The sequence below is a fragment of the Nannobrachium achirus genome (assembly GCF_963921795.1).
Source record: "Nannobrachium achirus genome assembly, chromosome: 2".
Taxonomy (NCBI): Eukaryota; Metazoa; Chordata; class Actinopteri; order Myctophiformes; family Myctophidae; genus Nannobrachium; species Nannobrachium achirus.
This window is the reverse complement of record NC_137811.1, coordinates 12,715,878-12,739,404: the sequence shown is the minus strand read 5'-3', so window position 1 is coordinate 12,739,404 and position 23,527 is coordinate 12,715,878. Positions and strand designations below refer to the sequence as shown.

The window sequence follows — 23,527 nt, the reverse complement described above, 5'->3', positions numbered from 1 at the left end:
ATTTCCTGGGGCGCAATTCCCCAGGTGGATTAGTCTGGCTTTAAGTTATACCTCCCTGTCACACAAGGAACAAATATCTGCAGTCTTGGCAACCTGTTGTCACGGCACCTTGGCCTGGCCTGTCAGGGCCTGTGTTGTTTTTGTGTTTTCCTCAGTCACATTCCTCCACCTGAGTCACAAACTTGTCATCACTCTCTCACAGTTGCACCACCATTGCCAGAATATTTTGACAATTCCAGAGAGAGTTACAGTGTATTTTATATACCTGTTGGTGTGGTGTGTTACGGTATACTACATGGTGTTTGGGACAAGGACCCCTTAGCTGTGAGAGAGACATTAAGCGGGGACCCCACTACATAATGCATAATTGTGTTGCAGATTTAACCTTTTCATATATTTCATAGATCACTTCATTTAACATACCGGTATCTGTTTAATAAGTTGGATTCATGTATTTTCAGATATTTAGTTACTTGACCTTGGCTCTATACTTGACCAGTGGTGTAAAGTAGCACATGTGTAAAATGTTTAGGTATTTGTACTTAGTAGTGGGTAGTTTTTACAATTTGCAATGATTTTACTTCTACTCCACTAGCCTACATCTTAGAGGCAAATATTGTACTGTTACTCTACTACAATTATATGATAACTTTAGTTACTAGTTACTTTGTAGATTGTTATCAAAACTGCGGAATAATAGTAAACCCTAACCTTAATAAAGGGCTAAGCACTTTGTGCTTGGCCCCTAATAAAAGAGTACATATTATAAAGTTTAATTAGTTCTTATTACACAGTATCTTATTACACATAAACTGTTCGGGTCTAGTTAGGTCAAGTTGTCAAACTATAAAATGTGAAGATCAAAGGACGTTCAAAACAACAACTTCACTCACATGTTGAGTATCTCTTTTTTATTTTATTTTTATTTGCTGTAGCAACAGTCACAGGTTACCCTCAGAACACAAATGAATGTGTTTAGCCAAGCATAGCATATTTATTTGCAGATTGCACACATCAGTCTCATGGTGCAACTGCAGTTCAACCGGTTTCTTGATGATATCATGGAGGTGTCATCTATTATGTACACTTATTTGTGTTATTTATGTTATGTATTTGTTTGCACATCAAGATGAATTTACATAGGCTACAGTATACAATAACATCTTTCACAAAAAAAGTTAAAGGAGTAGTTCACCCAAAACATTACTTATTTTCCTATAAATTACACACAAATAATTTGATTGTGAAAAGTACAATTTGGTAAAATTGCAAAATTCTGAAATGTATGTCTTAACCTTTGTCTGTGTTGCATCTGTATGTTGCTGTGCATGATGTGTATGTGGTGTGATGGACCCCAGAAAGAATAGCCATGCTTAGGCAAGTGCTATATGGGGATCAATAATAAAGTAAAGTATTATTATTATTATTAGTGGCCAAGCCACGCAGTGGCAAAGGCCACTAAAAAAAAAAAAAAATCTATCTCCTCTTGGGATTTTCGCGTCACGTGCACAAAACCTTTTTTACAAAAGTGAAACATTATTTTGTAATAATTCACTGAATATTGCAGTTTCATGCAAATTATTCTTCTGCCTTTAAATCATACATGCAAAGTGACACGTTCATGGCATTTGGCAAAGATGTAGAAGGTTAGTCGAATATCACTGAAACCAATCTTATTCCAATTGGCCAAAGGGGGGCACTATACGAAGTAGGGTTTTTCGATTAATCGATTTTTAATCGAAATCCGGGTTTTTCCTTTGGACGATTTAAAAAATAATAAAATCGTCAAATCGAGTTTCACTTTAATTAGGGTAATTCTTACTCATTGGAGGCTTGCACGGGGAAAAAAGTACACAGTTCAAGGTCCGACACCAAATTAATTTAATCTCTGATGTGTACTGTGTGCTGTGGCAGAGCTCACCACAGCACTATGATGTGTGCTCACTTGTGCTGGTACAGGCAGCAAACAGAACAAACGCTGCTGAGCTGGTAAACTTGTTGTTGTAGTTTGAAAGAAGCTTATTAATTCTGTTACCCACCTACTGTAGTCCTACTCCTACTGTCCCTGTCACTGTGTTAATTTTGCGTCGGGAAGCGAAGCACTTTGCCTCCATTTACAATCAATCAACATCTCCGTGGCGTGCATGGGCGGTGCAGGGGCGGCCTTAGCTATTTTTTCACCCGTTTCACCAGCCTCCAAGAGCTGGCCAGCAAGCCTTGTTCAACTTGCAACTTGTCACTAACGTTCCTCTGTTGCCACGGCAAGCTGTTTTGTCACTCACTATTGCTAATGAAACACTAAGGACTCTAAGTTAACTTCTGTATGTGATTGTTGTGCAACTAAAGTTATTATTATTATTATTATTTTATAAAATGTTGCTATTTGACCATATAAAAAAAAAGAAAAAAAAACAATAAAAAAATCATTTCCTTTCAAACAACATAATTGGTAATTCTTTTACCAAAAAGATCGAAATCGGAATTGAAAATCGACTTTTCTGAGAAATAAATCGAGATTTTATTTTTAGGCCACATCGAAGAACCCTAATACGAAGCGTTTGAAAATTCAAACTTTAAACGGGCATAAGTCATGCCTCGTTTCGTTTGAAGACTTGCATACACGCGTGCCTTGACTCAAGCGGAAGCCATCTGTGTCTTTGTTAAATAAGCTCCGTCCTTAGACTTTCCGCCATTTTGAGCAGTTTGTAAAACGCTTAAACACGCTTTTATTCTGGAATTTTCGCGTCACGTGCACGGAAATTTTTTACATGAACTTTGGACCAATATCTAAAGATCTGTCAGATCGGATTTTTTTTAAATTGAAACATTCTTTTTTAATAATTCAATGAATATTGTAGTTTTATGCAAATTATTCTTCTGCCTCTAAAACAAAGATTCAAAGTAATATTTTCTCACTGTGCGGAGCTGTGCATAGCTCACCTGGTAAGGCCTTTGTCTATCATTCCAGAGGTCCCCGGTTCAAGCCTTGCCTCATGCATTTAACATGCATTTCACAAAATATAGCCATGAAAACCCTAGTATTGCAACCTAACATGGCAACCTAACCAAACATGGCAACCTTGTTAACAACTTGGGTGCCAAACTCGTTCAGTAACGAGTTAAGGCCACTAGGGGTCACCCTGCCAAAAGGAGTTGTCTCGTTCATGAACGAGACAACAAGGGGTTAACTGGTGCAACTCTGCGTGCATGCTGTGACCTGTGAATGACCCTAGTCCATACGTCACCCCGTAGCTCAGAGAGAGAGAGAGAAAATGGATGCTCTAGGCTGCATTGATTTCCATTCTAGCCTGAAACATAAAAAGGGCTTTATCTATGAATGAGGTGAAAAGAACGCCAGGGAAGCAGAGATCTGATTGTTTTCACGGCGACACTTTACCGCGATGGTCGGCCGCGGTTTGGATTTTAGTTTCGCGAGCGTTTGTAAACAAATGGATTTTCTTCCTCAATCGTCAGCGGACACTCACGTGTACACGCACAAAGCTTCCGAGGCTCTTCAAAATAAAGCGTGAGTGAACGGCGGCAGCAGCAACAGCTAGAAATGTTAGAAACCTGAGCATCCCATGTGTTAAGCAAGAGTATAAATAATGGTTGAGTTGATGTCACTCCCTCCTCACTCGGTTTGTTTGGAAGCCGCATGGTCCATGCTGCTGGTTGCTGCCTTCAGTGCTACATTCTGTGCCTATCTACTCAGCGGTGAGTTAACAGTGTGATGGTTTATTGTCAATGGCTTGATTGGTTGGTTTTGCTAAAATATGTTGAAATGGGTCTGTTAGTTTGATTTAGCAAAAAGGCATGCTAGCAGAGTAAATAAATGCAGATCCACTGCTTGAGTTTTGATTATTCACTAAAGTGAATGTATTTTGAGTTTGTTTTGAAGTATTTGATTTGATTTTGAAGTAATGACTTTGAGTTTCTTTATAAAGTAATGATGTTTGAGTGCATTCATTTATTGATTTATTGTTGCAAACCAGGGGAAGCTCAGCCTCACATGCCAGTGACTGGGTGTGGTCACACCTGCAGCCCATCTGGCAATCAGCTGACAATCAGTACCAGCTCCCAGGTTGCTTATTTGGAGCCAAAGAAAGGCAGTGCAAGTGGAGTTCATTATTCTGAACTGTGTGGAACGAGCAGATTGAACACCTCTTCACTACCTTGTGGCTCAACTGACTTTGTAATTATTCTGAAGCTCACCTCATTTCTCTCTCCCTCCCCCATATAGGCTGGCTGGGCTCCAACACCCCCCAATTGGAATCCGTAGTCACTGTTCTCTGCTCTGCCCACAGGACAGCAGAGCCCCATGTGAGCTCCCAAAGTTCCACGTTTTGACCCCCAGCCCCCTTCCCCTCAACGTTTTTCAATAAAGACAATTTAAGTTTAGTTAAGTCTGACTCTGCTAGCCACTTACAGAAAATAATGCTGCTATTATATTTTGCAATTGCAAATCCTTTGTGTAAATAAACTGAAATTCATACTTTTGCATGACTATTTCTTTATCATGTTTCACAAGCATCTGGGTCTACAATGCCAGTGTTTTAAAAGTAACTGAGTACATTTACTCAAGTACTATCCTTAGTACAATTTTGAGGTATTTTATAGTTCACTTGTATACTCTTACTTCTAGGCTACTCCAGTACATGCTCACGCGTTGCATTGCATTGTGAGCTTGTAGATCTGCTATTTTTAACATCAAGTTGATGCCAATACCTTTGTACTTTTATTCAAGTATTTCTCTCTATATGTTCACGTTACTCCTGGCCTGTTCATATCCTGAAAGAGGCGGAGGCTGAAAAAGCTGGCCTGAAAAACATCATTTGGTTTCCTGTTGTCCTTTCATTAAAGTGTCAGTAGTTAGCGTTCTAGGCTTTGGGCTCTGAATGTACCTAGGTTGCCATGTCTGCTTATGATAAGCAATTTGTGTCTCTAAAAATACTATAGTTGCTTATTTGGCTTACTTTCTAATATTTTTAAACCAGTGTGTGAAGTTGGCCGATGGCCTAGGCTCCAAAGAACAGCTCAAGATGGGCGATTTTTATTTCTCCAGCCTCCACCATGCAGTTTTGTAGCCTACAGTGAAACCCAAAATTCTAAAATAGCAAAAATAAACTTGGACAAAAATAAAAAAATAGAACTAAGGGCAAAACTCAAGATAAAGGAAAAAATAACAAACACTGCACTAGGCTAGGCCCATGGAAAGGGCCCTTGCAGCTCTCTAGCTGTGTGCCGTGCGTCCTTGTTGTCCTGTCTTGTCTACAGGTGCCGCGTCGCTGCCATCACCTCTGTCTGTCTCTCCTCCTCTTCTTCCGGGGCGTCTTTGCCAAGGCCGACAGGACACCGTGCACGCACACACACACTACCGGCGCGCATCCAGGGGACATAACCTTCCCCCCTCCCCCGCCTCCTGCGCTATGAGCAGAGGAAGAGGAGGGCCACCCAGGGAACATTACAACTACAGGTAGGTAGGGGGCGCCGTCACCATCACCACATTTTAAAGTTGACCGTTCATTGTCATAACAAAACAATTGCGACTTAGCGATTTTATTGCATTTGTCTCTTTTTGTTATTGAACATTGGAACATTATGTACTAGTAAGACGCCTCAGGGCGACATGCGACCAATTATCTGCCTTTTGGCCAGTTATGTATATCGGACCAGCATGATAGTCAACAATGTGATGTCAGAACATGCCCATATATGGGCATTACCAAATATGGGCATTCCCAGATATGCCCTTAATATTGATGACATTGGGACAGGGATCTCCACATATGGGCATAAAAGGGACATCAAGCCAGAGCGTGATGTCAGAGCGGCAAACCCATAGAACCACAGACAAACCCATAGAACCACATTGTCAGGCGTGACAGATACGTGGACAATATGTGCGTGTTTTCATAGTATACTTGAGACGTAGGTCTTTTTGGTTTTTAGGCGTCGTAAAACAAAAGTTGCACAGGGTAGATATGACAGATAACATCCATCTGCTGTTTTTGAAAATGTTTTACGTTATAATGGTGACGATCTCGAATAATCGCGGTTATGTTATAATTGTGACAAGCCTAACAGGTAGGGTCCTCTTTACCGGGCACCCTAGGCCAGTGGTTCGCAACCTGTGGCTCGGGACCCCCAGGGGGTTCCCCAAATTATTTTGGGGGGTCCCCAGATGATTAGCTTAAAGGAGCTATAGTCATCTTTTTCTTGAAAAATGGATGCTAAAATAAAAATAATGTTTCGAAAATATTTTATAAAGAAATAAGCTTCATATATGTGTTTCTATTCCAAAATGGCCACAAAAAGCGTAAAATAATGATAAAAGAATCATTTTGGCCATTGTCAGACCGACACTTTGTTTACATTCTAGTCTATAGACGAGGATGTAAACAAAGTGTCGGCCCTACAATAAAAAAGTTGACTATAGCTCCTTTAATGTGCAACATTGTTTTCTCACTAAACAGTAAACAAACCAACATAAAGTTCAAGTGTATAGACTAGGGTTTATGCACATTTCTAAAGTGACAATTTAAAGGGGAAGACCACCCATTTTCAATATTGAACTATGTCATTAATATACCTTAGAGGAGTTGTGTGTAAATAAATAAAAAGTTCCCCCTCTTCTGTGTTGCCTAGAACTGGAGGATTGATTTTGGGGTTTGTATTGCAAATTACAACTTGATGACATCACACATTGTACTTTACAATACAGGGCCGGACTGGGACCCAAAATCTGACCGGGAATCATATACACCCACCCAGGCCACATTTGCTCGCCAGGCCACATTTGCTCGAGGGCGTGACGGTGTGCGCGAGCGAAGTTTGTTATTGCATATAGACTGACAGTCACACGACAGCACTCTTAAACTGAGTCACACAATAACACGTTTAAAATGACAGTCACAAAACAACACTATTAAAATGACAGTCACACAACAACACTCAAAACCACCATGACAACAGACTGCCCCACACAGTCCTACATTCCAGTACTTTTCTCTAATCATTCTCTACCCTCATCATAGTGTGTCCTGTCCTATATTCTGTCAAACAATCCATGAATTGAATACCAAGGACCTCCAAAGTAAACATGACTGTAAAAGGACTTATTTGGGGTGTTTTTAGAATGATAACATCCAGACTATCATACCTCAAGTGGCAGTCTCAAAGCTTTTCAGGCTGCATGCAAGGCTGCAACCTGTGGATGTATTTTTGGCCAGACCAACCAAATATGTTGTGCAGTAAGATTAGCAATTTACATTTTCATTACCAGTAAAAACAAAGGTTAAAACATTAGTTAATTAACTTCTCTATTCATTTTGGTCAGAGGTCATCAATAGTATTTCCCTTGTCACTGGTGTCATGTTACTGAGCCAGGCCAGCTAGCGCAGAGCTCGGCTCTGCTGCCACACAGAGCCACTGTGTGAATTTAATTAACTGAGTTTTTGCACAAGTAAAGCGCAATCAAGCGATGCACTGCACTGGCTGTAGCTGGCCTGAGGCTAGGGGAATTTTCTTTAAAAAAAAAAAAACACCGGGAATCGGCCCGGCGTTCCCGACGGCCAATCCGGCTCCAAAATCAATCCTCCAGTTCTAGGCAACACAGAAGGGGGGGAACTTTTTTATTATCTCCACACAACCCTGCGTACAATGTCTTTAAGCAATATGGTCTCCAATATGGGGTCACGTGCACAAGAAAATATGATCACTCGAAAATTTCAGAAATACTCAGATTACATTTACTCAGATTGATTTCACCCCAAGCCTCCAAAATATGAAACAAATAAATTCAATAAAATCAAGGCACTCAGCCTACATTTAACTTTTTTTTTAACAAATATGATTAACAGAACCTGTGGCAGTGTAGTGGTCAGGGCATATGCCTTTCATGCAGAAAGTCGTTGGTTCGAATCCTGCCTGGGGTTGATATAAGCATAAAACCATGAAATTTGGTAGACTTGTACAGTTTGGGTCCTTGAACAATGTCTGATATGGAGCCTTCCCAAAAATGCCCCTCCTTGATGCGTATTTTAATATCCACCATTACTAAATAATGAATTTCGCATCATAACTCCTGAACCAATCATTATAATACAAACTGTGATGTCTACACCTAGTGATGGTCAAGGATTGCAATGATATCATGTACCATCTCAGTGGCCTAGTGGTTTGAGTTTGCCTGGCGTTGCCAGCCTCTATCTCACACTTCGTTTTGGGAAGAGAGTCTGGGATTTCAGGAAGAGTTTTCATTTCTGGGGTTTGCCCCAAACCATGTGTCCCAAGCCTACAGAAACCACATGCCCCAAGCATACAACCCTGATTGGCCAACCCTTGAAGCTGGTTGAGGAAATAGAATCTCAATGGATCGGTGCCAGACTGTACTACAACACCACTACCGCCAGGGGGTGTTGTTGTGTTCGGTCTGGTTTATTAACCAGGCAAGGTTTGAGTGTCTGCCCTGAGACTGGGAGATCCGGGTTCAAACCCCGGTTGGATCATACCAAAGACTCTAAAAAATGGGACCCGGTGCCGTCCTGATTGGCACTCAGCATCAAGGGTTGGATTGGGGGTAAGTCCCTGCGACATACTAGTGTCATGTCCAGGGGGTGTTCTTGCACATCAAGCTACCTCACGCTACAGAAACAGGAAATAGGCTCCTGCGCTCCTCCCCTATGAGACTCATGGCTCGGCCGAGTCATATGGGCCTCATGGCTCGGCAAGGCTTACTTACTTACTATTTACAGCATCATAAACTGTCCAGGTGAATAGTATCACAGTATTTTATGTCTGTTATACAGTCTTTTGCATACATGTTGTGTAGAGGCCAATTTGTGCTTTTACCTATAACTCCACCAATTAGTGTAAAACTTTGTATGCACACTTCCCAGAGGCCAAGGAAAAGCCTGTGCCCTGCATTTTTCACATCTGCCATTTATAGCACCACCAGAAGGCCGACTTACAGTATGTAAAACACACTCCTTCAGATTTTATCTGAAAATTACACAAATCAGTACACAGTATCTCTACAGTGATGTAATCATGACAGATTTGTCCGATATCATATCTAACATATAATTTTCGGAATGTCTGAGTGAGTGTCTGTCTGAGTGTCTGAGTGTCTGTCACAGCGTTTCTCCTCAATGGCTGGAGCAATTGATCTGAAATCGCATCACCATAAGCATATGAACACACCTGACATAACTGTGAAGCCCGTTTGTCACTTTCACAAATCATATGCTGTATATTAGCATTTTTATGGTGTATCTACTATCTATTCTGCATCTAGCATGAGGCTTATCTATTCTGCATCTAGCATGAGGCAACATGTTTAACCAGCTGTGTGTGTGTGTGTGTGTGTGTGTGTGTGTGTGTGTGTGTGTGTGTGTGTGTGTGTGTGTGTGTGTGCGCGCACGCGGGTGGGGGGGTTGTCTGGCCCCGTTATAGATGTTGTCCAAAAATCATGCAGATCGGTACACAGTATCTCTGTAGCCATTAAACGAAACGGGTATTTCTTACATTGATGCTCCTACATATTATCATGTAAGCACTAGTTAAAGTTACTTTCCATCCCTCATATACTGTGTGCACAGTGCACACCCCATAACCCACACACTGCACATCATTTCAGAGCTCATATCTTTGAACGGGTAAGAGCTAGTTCTATCTAATTGGGTAACATTGAATTCCAAGGTTTGCAGGATTGCTCCTTTTTGAACAAAATGTCTCAAATCATGAACGCAACCTGCTGTGTGTGTGAGATTTTGCACACACATTCCTACTAGAACAGATGCCACCCTTCTCACATTGGCCTGTTATAGCGCCACCAGCGGGTCAACTTTTGCAAAACACACTTTTGGAAAAAAATGCCTCAAATCCCGCATGCAGCGTCCGATTGCCGTGAAAGGCCCAAGAACGCATGGCACCCTTTTCACTTTGGCCTATTATAGAGTCACCAGTAGGCCAAAAAACACACGCGACAAATATGACTCTGGAGACAGGCGTGAGACGTTACCCTGTCTGTGCTGGTCATTTATGACAGGCGAACAGCTTGTTCATTGATACATTTTGTGTTTTGTAAATAAACATTGTGACAAAATCCAAAATGGGTTGCATTTGTAGTCATGTTGAGGACCAACACAGGTGTTTCAATTTGTCTGATTGCCATAGAACTAATGTTCTATGGCAGGGGTCGAGGGGTCAGCAACCTTTTTGAAATGAAGTGCCATGTTTTATTTTTTAGATAGTCAGTGTGCCATGTCAACATACATTTTAATGACCCACAACAAACATTCTGACATATTTTGATTGGCAGGACATTGTTATAACGATCATTAGACTCAGCAATAACCCCGCAATATCTCCCCGACTCCCTCCCCAGTCAAAGTTCTGAATTTTAATGAATGTTGAATTATGTGCAGGATGTAATTTGTTGCAAATTAGATGATTTAATTTAATTCACCACGTTTAAAACAATATTTGATTTTAAAATATAACTCTTCTCTCCCACACTTCTGCCAGTGTGACTGGCACTCTCCCCTGTGCCAATGTTGGCACCCGTGCCTAATGTTGCCTACCCCTGTTCTATGGCAATCAGAACACCTGTGATGGTCCTCAACATGGCCGGTGTAGGACTATAGCCTAAATGTAACCCATGAATAGTTCAGGTATCTGCACAAGGGAAAGAAAGGATTTTTTTAAAGAAAGGATAAAAAAATCTCTTTCTCCAGATATTTTTCCATTCAAAGTGGATGGTAGATACAGATAAAGAAAATATCTACCACAGATATTTGCCACAGATACTTTTTTATCTGTGGCAAATATTTTTTTTTATCTGTATCTACCATCCACTTTGAATGGAAAACTATCTGGAGAAAGAGATTTTTTTATCTGTTATCTGGCACAGTGGGAATGGGCCTTTATAACTATGAGGCCAGTACAGCACAGCACAGTTCATTTGAGGTGAGCCGTGTCTCCGTTGTTACATGGTTTCCATAGAGACATGTGAACCAGCCAATCATAGCGAGAGTGTCCCTCCGGGCCATGGGTTACAAGTTAGTGTTGGCAGCAGGAACAGGAACAGCTGGCTGGGGCAAAGCTTACTGTCTGTTAACAACAACACAGAGAATAAACAACACAGTTTCAACGTTCTATGTCCATAAGGTGAGTGTTTCTGTAATGTTGTTGATGTTGATACATGTTGCCTCCTTGCTTCATACAAAACAGAGTCATGCAGAGTAAAAGTTAATTAGGCTACTAATATAAATTAATTACTATAAATAATAATAACAGTCTACTTGTAGGATTGAATACTATGGTGACATTGTTACATAACAGCATAGCCTCAACTTTTGTTTTGTGTGGTTTGTTTTGTACTACATCTAGAAATACTCAACTTAAAGGAAATGTTTGCTTTTTTAGTCAATTCAATAAAAGTGCATTAGTTCAATAGAAACATAGATCTGTACAGGGGCTCAACAGTTACAGTAATTAATTGAACTAATCAATTAATATGTATTGATAATGACAAATAATCAGTAATCTGTACATTTAATAATAATATAATTACTAACTAAACTTTCAAAACTGTAAACAAAATATAAAATACAGAGAAACTACACAATCTACAAGCTCACACGTCCACGCGTTGTGAGCTATTTTCACTGTTATTGCATGACACCATTGTCCGATAAAGTAGTTTGTTCGTCAATCAAAGAAAAACAAACAAATTATGTGTGTGATTCTGTGTGTATGACGTGTCTTGGTGTCATGTGTCCTCCCTCTAGGAGAGGACATGAGGAGCCAGGGGACAGACAGGACATTTCAGTACCAGGACAGCCTGCCACCGCTCCCTGTCCCCTGCTTGGATGACACTCTGTCCAAGTACCTGGATGCAGGTAGCAAAGATAGGTCCATTTATTTATTTTCTTAATGGACGAAAAGAAGAAAAGGGCCTGAGGGTGAGCCCTGCGCAGCGCTTCGGAGCGAGTTGCTAGTCGAGTGTCCGTCCGAGTCTGAAGCTTTTTAGGCCCTGGCTACACGGAGCTGGATGGTTGATATCCAGATAGATTGTTGATATCCAGATAGAAAACTATCTAGGTCCACACGGAGCTGGATATCTAGGTCTAAAATATGAGTCCCCAGACCTCCACTAGAGGGAGGCATGGAGGGAGGTCTATAATTATAGGCTCCAACAAGCATGCCAGGCCAGTAGGTGGCGCCGTGGTGGTAAGGGATAAGTAATACCCAGAGTGCTCTACCATAGAAGAATAGGCTCAGCATCTCAGCATGCGCAGTACTAAGCCGGAACACCGGCAGTGAATCAAAAACAAAAACAAACAGCTACTGAAAACACGTGAGTGAAGTCATGGAGAGCAAGAAGAAAAAAGATAAAAGTGAAAAAAGTGATAAAATTTTTATATGGACCGACGATGAGGTTGAGTTGCTGCTTAATATCGCCGTACAATACAAGGCCATGAGAGCACAAGAGAGTGTTGACTGGGATTCGTGTTACACAAAATATAACGACATCACAGAAGAGTTTCGGGAACAGTATCCTGATCCAGAGGAAGCTAAAAAGGTTGGGAAAGACTTTCCTCATTCACAGGACATGTTGACCAAGTCAATAATGGCGATCAAGTCAATAATATCGACCAAGCTCAAGAACATCAGATCAAAGTACCGCGAAGCCGTTGACAACGGGCGCCGAAGTGGACACGGTAGAGTGGTGATGCTGTACTACGAGCTCTGTGCGCTGCTTTGGGGTGGCTCTCCAGCTACATGTTCAATATCTTCTGGCATCGAGTCTTCAGACATTGACGTGGACCAGACCGACGGATCATCTGCCAGCGAGGGTCCTCCTGATACAGGACACGTTACGGATGGCACGTCTATTGATGGAGATGGGTCTACTGCTGGCACGTCTAGTGATGGAAATGGGTCTGCTGCAGACACTCCAGGAGTGTCTGCCTCGACCGTGAAGGACCGAAGGAACCTACTTCAAGTATGTTTGTGGTCCTAATACCGAATTACTATAATGATTTACTCTACTTTACTATTGTATGTAAAGTATATCTGATTAGAACATGCTGAAACATTTCGACAATACGGTCTAATATTTCTACAATTGCTAAAAGAAAAAAAAAGTATATCCAGTCATTTTGGCGCATAAACAAGAATTTGAAGGTTAAAGTTAAGTCTGATAATGATGTACTGTGAATGTTCACATCATGTATACTTTACATTACTTAAGATCATTTTTAAAATATATATTTTTTAACATTTTGGACAAAATAGGCAATTTCGCATCAAGGTGCCCAGATGTCACTAGTGCCCACCTATCCTTTATTGGTTGATTAAAACATATATATTCTAAAATATGGAATACAATATGCTATTGCATTTTGCTCTTTGTTGGTTGTTTTTACAGACATAGGATATACAGTTATAGACTATTACAGTTCTATCTGCTTGTTTTGAAATTTATTTTCCATGTAACTAAAGTATTTTATTCTTCTATTCAAGGACAAACTTAAGGGCTACAGATACGACAAACTCAAGAGAAGGGTTCCATTGGAGAACGCTGCCCAAGAAGACCTAGAGGTGAAGAGGAGCATGCTGAAACTCATGGAAAAAGCAGAAACACAAAACACAGAGAATCTCAACAAAATAACCTCCAACATTGCACAGCTCACATCCGCAATCACTGGTGGAATTCATCTTTTGACCCAAATGATGCCCCTGCCTACTCAGCATCCATATTACACACAACCTCAAAGTGGCACTTACATGCACATGCATAACCCTTACCCTCCATACCTACATAACCCATCACACATCTCACCTCCACAGCCAAATAACACACCACAACATCCCGATCCGTTCATTTTCACCCCACCATCCCATAACCCATCACGATCACACAACATGTCACCTCCACAGCCAAACACACCACAACATCCTGATCCGTTCATTTTCAACACACCATCACGATCACACAGCGTGTCACCTCCTCAGTCAAACACACCACAACATCCTGATCCGTTCATTTTCAACACACCATCACGATCACACAGCGTGTCACCTCCTCAGTCAAACACACCACAACATCCTGATCCGTTCATTTCCAACACACCATCCCCTAACCCATCACGATCACACAGCGTGTCACCTCCTCAGCCAAATAGCACCCAACATCCTACTCCGTTTTCCTACAGGCAGGCTCTGTTCCAAGATGACCAGAATGACCAATTTGAAAATTTGTAAAAATAACAGTTTCCGTTACATTTCAGTTTTTTGTTGCAGCCTAATGTTTTTGTTAAGCCTTCATTTTAGGCCATTTGTTATTTTAGATAATATTGCTCTGGAGGCATACTTTGTAATGGTTTTGGCATATTTGTTGCACATAATACCACATTGATTGTATAGTGTATACATATCCTATGTGGATGTTTACAGTTCTTTGGAATAAAACTTCAGTTGCACTTGCGTTGAACAAAGACTGCATTGAATATATAGTGTTAAAGTAAAATGTACTGTTTACATAGCCTATCCCATGTGGATGGAGAGTGAGACTGTTATAAGTCATTTTGCACTAAATGCCTGTTTAGTTTTGTTGCATTGAATATATAGTGTTAAAGTAAAATGTACTGTTTACATAGCCTATCCCATGTGGATGGAGAGTGAGACTGTTATAAGTCATTTTGCACTAAATGCCTGTTTAGTTTTGTTGCATTGCTATTACCACAACAGTTGACAGTCTGTACACACGAATAAAAAAAGGGTTTTCAATGCCAAATTTACTTTATTTTGTTTCAATCACAAATAAGTTGCCTTGGAAAAACTGTTCAGAGAAGTTACAAGGAAAAATGTATATTATAGTGTAGCATTACAATACTTTCACATCTGTGTGAAAACATCAGAAAAGAAAAAACGGACATGTATCATAACATTCAGCACAACACTTGTAATGTACAGTAGGAGCTGAGGCATTCCATTTTGTTTGATTCGGCTCGCAACCCCCAAAATAATCATATTTTAACCAGGGACCCCCCCACCGTGATGAGTTGAGGCATTACATATTTTATACCACCGTTTCTATTGTGAAAATAGCAGATCTGCATGCTCACAACGTCTCGTGTTGCGAGGCGTTGTGAGCATGTAGATCGGCTATTTTCACAACTTCTGCCTCTAATTTTAGACAATTTTAATTTGTCATTTTAGAGGGATTAAAAAGTCCTTAAATTGTTACTTAAGAAATGTGCAGATACCCTCTATACACTTAAATTTTATGTTGGTTTGTTTACTGTTGAGTGAGAAAACATTCTTGCAATGCACACATTAGTGTGCATTAAGTAGTAATAGTAAAAGTAGTAATATTAAGTAGTAAGTAGTAGTAAGTAGTAATAGTAAGTAGTAATAATAAGTAAGTAGTAATAGTAAAAAATAGTGGGACCTCACACCCTGATAAACACTTGTAAAGTACAGTAGGAGCTGAGGCATTCCATTTTGTTTGATTCGGCTCCTCAGAAGAAGGCGTTGTGAGCATGTAGATCGGCTATTTTCACAACTTCTGCCTCTAATTTTAGACAATTTTAATTTGTCATTTTAGAGGGATTAAAAAGTCCTTAAATTGTTACTTAAGAAATGTGCAGATACCCTCTATACACTTAAATTTTATGTTGGTTTGTTTACTGTTGAGTGAGAAAACATTCTTGCAATGCACACATTAGTGTGCATTAAGTAGTAATAGTAAAAGTAGTAATATTAAGTAGTAAGTAGTAGTAAGTAGTAATAGTAAGTAGTAATAATAAGTAAGTAGTAATAGTAAAAAATAGTGGGACCTCACACCCTGATAAACACTTGTAAAGTACAGTAGGAGCTGAGGCATTCCATTTTGTTTGATTCGGCTCCTCAGAAGAAGTAGTAAAGAAGTAGTAATAGTAAAATAAAATAAAAAAAAAAGGCTGTTCCTACAGCCTTCAGTGGTTCTCAAACCTTTTCATGTAAAGGACCCCCAAAATTATTATAATTTGGCCATAATCCATCTGAAATAAGTTTGTTGCCAGGGGCCAGTTGCCATCCCAGAAGAGATGTTTTGTCCTTACAAAGTAAATAATAACATTTATATTGAAAAAATGAAATGAAAAAAAAAATAAAAAATAAAATAAAGGTTTTAAGGATCAAGGTATTTTGTCAAGACCCTCCTGACCCTCTTTCCCTCAGCCTCATTGCAGTCTGTTCTGTACTGGTTGTTCTGCATGGGAGGCTGGAATGCACTGTCAGATTCGCGAGCTAACGTCACACTGTGGTCATCAATGGTCTCCTTGCAGACCTCACAATAGTTATGGAGAACAAAACAAGCATAGATGACGTAAGGGAGGTCATTCAGGTTGATGTCCAGTTTCTTCTGAAGCGCTCCAAACCTGGCCTTCAATCGCCCAAAAGCACATTCAATGACCATTCGTCCGCTGCAAAGACACATGCCAAAGTACTGTTGTTGAGGGTTGCACCCACCGCTGGCATATTCCTTCATGAGGAAAGGCATTAATGGGTAGGCCGGGTCCCCAAGTAGGAATATAGGGATGGGGTCTTCCTCCTCCACAATCCTCTTTTTCAGGGCAGGGATGCGACCAGTCTTGAAATAATAATTTAATTTTGAATTCGCAAACACACGAGCATCGTGAACGCTCCCAGGCCATTTGACAACCACATCCATAAACTGGAAATTATAATTACACGTGCCTTGTACGTTGAGGGTGTATCTCCCTTTTCTGTTGATATATTCCACAGAGTTGTCCATGGGCTGTCTGATCTCGATGTGTGTGCCATCAACTGCTCCCAAGCACTGTGGTATACCATGGGCATGTTGAAACTGGCTAACAAGTTCTTCAGCTTCAGGTTCTGTGAAGGGCAGCCTGATGTACTGGGGGCCTAGATGGACAGTTATGGCTGTACAGACCTCCCTCACGATGTTGGAGACGCACTGTTTCGACAAGCCGAAGGAGTTTGCCGTCTTCCGCTGCCTCCCTTGGTCACTCAGGTAGTACAAGGTACAGGCCACCTTCTTCAACACGTCCACTGGAGCTCTCATCACCGTTGTTTCCCCTTCAAATCAAAATCAAATCACATTTATTTATAAAACACATTTTAAAAACAACCAAAATGCTATACAGCAGGGGTCATCAATATTTCCATACACACGTGTGCATGTATGACACTATGGCATATTAGGAATCCCATGCATCACCTTTTCTTGTTTATTTTTATTCTATTTTGCTAGTTGCTAGTTTTTTGCACTATTAGGTTGTGTTAGTTTTTTAGTATTGACTGTTATGGTCACTTTGATTTGGGCACTGTATTATTTTGATAGTTTATGCTTTAAGACACTATGTATATACTATATATATTATTCGTTCCCTTTCCTGTTGTACCTTGCTCTTACTGTACTTACTGTACTCTGTTCTTGTTGTTTTCTTTTTCATACTTCTCTGTAACTTTGTAAATAACATTATACTGCTGTGCTGCCTCTGAGCAACACATTTTCCCCCTTGGGATAATAAAGGTATCTATCTATAACTAGTGGTTCTCAAATGTTTTATTTGCAAAGACCCCCATAACTCTTGAGAGTGTACAAATAGGTTCCATTTGTACCCCCATAACTCTATGGAACCAAACGGACCCTCCAAATGGATTTGGTTCCATTTGTACCCCCATAACTTTATCCATAGTTATGGGGGTACAAATGGAACCAAATAGACCCCTAGTTATGGGGGTACAAATACCCATTTGTACACGCAAGAGTTATGGGGGTCCATTTGGTTTCATTTGTACCCCCATAACTCTGAGAGTCACTCTGAGACAGTTATGGGGGTATAAATGGAACAAAATTTACCCTTTTTGGTTGCATTTGTACACTCTCAGAGTGATATATACCTGTTATGGTCATTCAGTACTAGCTATTTATGAGTTTCATTTGTCCGTGGCAAATATGGCATTGAGACAACAAATATCCACTGCAAGCTAGCATGGGGAAGACCCATATACAGACTTTATCAGCTAAAGAAATACAAACAATAGTGAAAACATACAGAGACATAGGCCTACTGTGTGTAAGGCATAGCCTACCTTCGATGTAAGGACGGAGACACTCTGCCAAAGCAACGAGTGATGGTTTCGACATGCGGAAGTTTTCCTTCCACTCCTCCTCAACCACTAACCCTGCCACGAAATTGTCCCACCAGAGGCTGGTTCGACCAGGTCTGACCCAAAACTGCCGCCGCTTGCGGGCTTTGAACCGCGGACGCTGTGGACCGGTGTTCAGCAATATGGTGCGCATCATACGCCTTCTCGTCCCATTGAAGTGGTGGAGTTGGTGCAGCAGTGCCATGTTAATTTGGAGCACTCCCAAAAGTCCCAGAAGGGAAAGGAAAAAAGTAAAAAGCTTGGAAGGCGTCATGTTTGTTGTGATGATGATGAGTCGGCGGCGACTCTGCGTTGTTGTGACGTTCTGCCTGATGATGGTTGGAAATAAGCCAAGTGCTTTTCTAGGATCTCCTTAGTTGACCTTGTACCAGTGAACTGTACCGTCATGAAACTGTACCTTTTTCCTATGCAAACTTCTAATAAACTCTTCAAAACGCGAGGTTATTTGTTTTGAAGTTGTTGCTGCTGTTGTTGGCGCATGCTCACTGACAAGAGCTTCTTTTTTGAGGACGGTTGGCACCCATCTTTTTGGTGCATTGCTGCCATCTTCTGTTCTGGAAGAACACTACAGCGAATGCCAAAAGAATCAATGGGCATGCGCGAAGATTACGGTGATGTCATTGTCTTCAGAACTATCCGCCTATCTTGACTACACGGATCCAGTGAAGCGGATAGTTTTCAGTGTCTCCACTTATTTATCCGGATTGAAAACTATCCAGATTCACTGCCAAACTATCCAGCTTCGTGTGGCTACATGCCCCAACAGCACAAAAAAGTGTCTAGATATCAACAATCCAGCAACAATCCAGCTCCGTGTAGCCGGGGCCTTAGTCTCCAGTGGTTCTTATGCCCATTAAGACCTGGAATGCATTATTACGCGTTAATACTAACCATTATGTTATGCTTTAACTATTAAATAAAATAGCAGATATACAAGCTCCCAGCGCGGCACCGAGTGCCGTGCTGTAAGCTTGTAGATCTGCCATTTTTGAAAAATTGTGACATGCTTTAACTATTAATAAAATAGCAGATATACAAGCTCACAGCGCAGCACTGAGTGCCATGCTGGGAGATTGTAGAGCAGCCATTTTTGAAAAATTGTGAACATCTTTGAATATTTTGACCCGATTCTATTAATGTCTTCTAAATCTTTCTCCTAAATCGGTGGTTCTCAAACATTTTCATGTCAAGCACCCCCAAAATTACATGTATTTGGCCACAGGCCCCCATGTCAAAATACATTGTTCCAGGGACCCCCAAAAGCAGAGATTTTAGTTAAGTTTGTTTTAAAAAATATACATTCAACAATTTGCTAAACTTATCACGATTAAAAGAATTGCAGATATACAAGCCCGCAGCGTGGCACTCGGTGCAGCGCTGTGAGCTTGTATATCTGCTATTTTTCAATGGCTAAAGTATAAAACGATTCCAGGTCTTTTAAAGGGTGTCCACCATGTTTCTTCTCTCCAGTTGGACCCTTTGCATCAGAGGAGGAGTACCAGTCTACAGAGGCCACAGTGAGGCGCTTTAAAGGATGTGGGGGAACAGCTGCACCAGGAACTGCTGCACAGAGCCAGGAGCAAGAGGAACTGGGTAGGAATTAAACCAGTGTTACTCAACTAGAGATGGACAATTAATTGGTCATGTCATCATCATCATATCGGTATCGGCCATTGTTGGTAGGGCTTATTACATAATCGTCTAATCGCAATTATTTTGTTCATAATCGTCATAATCGTAAACATGTGGAACATTTTTCATATTTATATTTTTAAAAATAGTGGAAATAGCAGATCTACAAGCTCACAACGCGTCGTGATGCGACATGTTGTGAGCTTGTAGATTGGCTATTTCCACTGTAAATGTTTTTTTTTTTTCAAGAATAAAGTTGTCAAACATGTAAGGCATTTATTTGTATTTAGGTTATGTGTCATATCTGCCATGTGCAACTTCAAAGGCTACAAGCCAAACAGGAATGTAATTGTCAACAACAGAAACACAATTAAATAGTTATTTGAGTGACAATTAATCGTCATGTAAAATCTCATATTGTGACAGCCCTAATTGTTGGCCTTAAAATGCAATATTGGTACGGAACCGATATCAAAATAATATTGGTTTTAGCCAATATTTTATTTTATAATATGTTTGAATGTGATGCTGTAAAAGCCTTTTGTGATGATGATGGATGCAGATTCTATAGTCCAGGCGTTTCGGGCAGTATTTTGATGGAATCGTGCACTTTATGAAAGAAGCATGACATTTGACACACAGTTAGAACATGCCATATGGAAACTTTTTGGCTATAGGGGCATCGCAGATTTTTCATGGGAAACTTGTGGGAGCCAATCAAAGTTGGGCTCTCATAGACTTTACTATAGAGTAAAATAATACAAAAAATAAATATGCTTTAAGTAGCATGTTGAGGGGTCAAACTAGGTGTTTTTCGGGATTCTGAATCCAATGCAAACATTTGTTTTGCAGGAAAAACATTCCTTGAGCTAAAAACTGACCCCATAATTTGGCAATAAAACTATGATTTAGTGATGAGTCATCACTTTTCACAGTTCTGTGGCGGACGTTTCTTGGAAAGGAATGTTTTTCGTGCAAAACAAATGCTTGCATTGGATTCAGAATCCCGAAAAACACCTAGTTTGACCCCTCACATGCTACTTAAAGCATATTTATGTTTTGTATTATTTTTCTCTACAGTAAAGTCTATGAGAGCCCAACTTTGATTGGCTCCCACAAGTTTCCCAAGACAAATCTGCGATGCCCCTATAGCCAAAAACTTTCCATATGGCATGTTCTAACTGTGTGCCAAATGTCATGCTTCTTTCATAAAGTGCACGATTTTTGCCTGAAACGCTCTGACGAGTCCCCCCCACCTCCAACCGTGGCCAGCTGCTACGGTCAGCTATCAGAAGACGTTCGGGGAGGTCCTCGCCCGCCATCTCCTCTCCCTCGCCGAAGGCCGTCGACAGCCCCGCTGCACAACCTGCCACTGCTATCCAAGCGGCTGTTCAATCACTGCCTTTCACCATAGACCCGCTGCTCCCGATGGATAGTACTCCACACACACCCCCCTCGCTGCCCACTCCTCTCCCTCTGTTTTCACCCACCATGGCCATCGTCGGGGACTCGATCACAAAACATGTCCAATTCGCAAACGCACAAACCCTCTGTTTTCCTGGCGCGACCACCACTGATATCCTCACGAAACTCCCTGGCATATTGGTTTCACTCCCATCCACAATCACCAGTATCCTCCTCCATATTGGTACAAATGATCGCCGCTCAGAGGAATGCAGGTCCAATTTCACAAAGATTTTCACGCTCCTCAATAACTCTGGTTTAACGGTCCACATCTCCGGTCCACTTCCCACGCTTAATCGAGGCGATATTGGTCTCAGCCGCGTTACGTCACTCCACTACTGGCTTCAATCCGTATGTCTCTTTACCAACCTCCACTACATCCAAAACTTTTTTCTTTTTTGGGATCGCTCCTCTTTATTTTTATCCGACGGCCTACACCCAAACAGCCTAGGCTGCAAACTTTTAATGAACAATTTACGCAGATCTGTGGCCGCTCACCGATCACAACAAACCTGACTCTCTGCTCCGTCTGACCAGGCTGTCCACACCCCCTCCCTGGCCACATCCGGCCAGCTCCACCCAAGCGCCAAACGTCGCTACACTGCCCCCCTATGGTCGGGCGGACCGTCCTCCGTTATTTCCACTGTTAATTCCCATATTAGACCCACTCACGTTTTTACCATCATAGATCCAACTCCTTCATCTATCCCCGTTTTAATCACTCAGCATTCCAGAAAAACACACTCCCACCTGCTCCATGTTACGGTTCCCAGAATCCTTAGAGAATTGATTTTAGCCCCCCTAACATCACAAAGACCCTCAAACAATGCCAAACTTGCACTGCTGAACGTCAGGTCGCTTAATAATAAACAATTCGTCTGCAATGACTTTATAACTACAAACAATATTGACATCCTTTTCCTCACCGAGACCTGGCTAAAAAACGACTTTAGCTTACTGAATGCAGCCTCTCCCCCCACCCATACCTACCTTCAGAAATCCAGGCCCTCCAGCAGTGGACGTCGTGGTCGTGGAGGTGGTGTGGCCATTATTTATAATTCAATTTTCTCCTGCACTCCCATCTCATTTGGAGATTTTAATTCATTTGAGCACCTGGCCATCTGCTTCAAGCAACAGTCAACGCTGTGTATTCTAGTTTATCGTCCTCCTAAACCCAACACATCTTTTATCACAGAATTTTCAGATCTTTTACTCGCCATGCCTAAATTTGAGCGAGTAATTCTGTTGGGTGACTTCAACATTCATATTTGCTGCCCCAATAACACCTTAGCCGAAGATTTCACCACTCTCGTGGAATCTTTTGATTTCTATCTTCACCCTACTGGCCCTACACACGACAGGGGACATACACTCGACTTGGTATTGTCCTCTGGGGTTAACATCTCAAACCTAGAAACCAGCCGTTTGGGCGTATCGGATCATTACACCATTGTTTTTAATGCACTGAATCCCCCTCCCCCCATGCCACCCCCAGCCCCTACATACTCTCGCATTATTAACCCCCTAACCGCCAGTAAATTTAGGTCTGTTTTTATTTCTTCTGCCACCGCTCCAGCTGCATTTGACACTACTGACACTCAGCTTAACTACTTCAACACCATTTGCCAAACCACCCTTGATTCTGTTGCCCCATTCAAAACAAAGTCCCACCTGTCTAAGCCAGTGTCACCATGGCTCAATGACCACACTCGGACCCTGCGAAGAGAACTGAGGAAAACAGAACGTAAATGGAAGACCTCCAAACTAATTGTTTTCTATGAAAGTTTAAAAGACCTTCTAAAAGGCTACAACGAGGCAGTCTCAGCTGCAAGAGCTCTATATTTCTCCAATCTCATCTCCAACAACTACCAGAACTCACGCACCCTATTTAGGACTATTGAACAGGCAGTAGGAGCCCCCCAAAATCCTAACCTACAAGCCTCCCCAGAACGCTGTGATCAATTTCTCAGCTTCTTCACCAATAAAATTAATTCCATCAGGTCTCAGTTGACTAACACACAGTCTGTAGCAGTAGTGCCCATCTCAAATGCTACAGAAGTTGCCTTCTCATTTGCCTCCTTCACTCAAATATCTCTTGCTACTCTCCTAGACATCATTAGGCACATGAAACCCTCCTCCTGTCCCCTAGACATCATCCCCACCTCCCTCCTCAAAGAGATTTTGCCCACTGTCGCCCCCCACATCCTGTCTGTTGTCAATA

The 23,527-nt window shown here is 41.3% G+C and overlaps 1 pseudogene across 1 annotated transcript in view; it reads left to right on the top strand.

The window, feature by feature from the left end:
* Nucleotides 1-11,073: 11,073 nt before the first annotated feature.
* LOC308296519 (peroxisomal carnitine O-octanoyltransferase-like) overlaps nt 11,074-23,527 on the top strand; it is a 34,470-nt pseudogene continuing 22,016 nt past the window's right edge. The window contains exons 1-3 of the transcript XR_013963374.1: nt 11,074-11,169; nt 11,793-11,903; nt 19,681-19,803. The product of XR_013963374.1 is annotated as a peroxisomal carnitine O-octanoyltransferase-like (transcript). The remainder of the gene's footprint in view (nt 11,170-11,792; nt 11,904-19,680; nt 19,804-23,527) is intronic.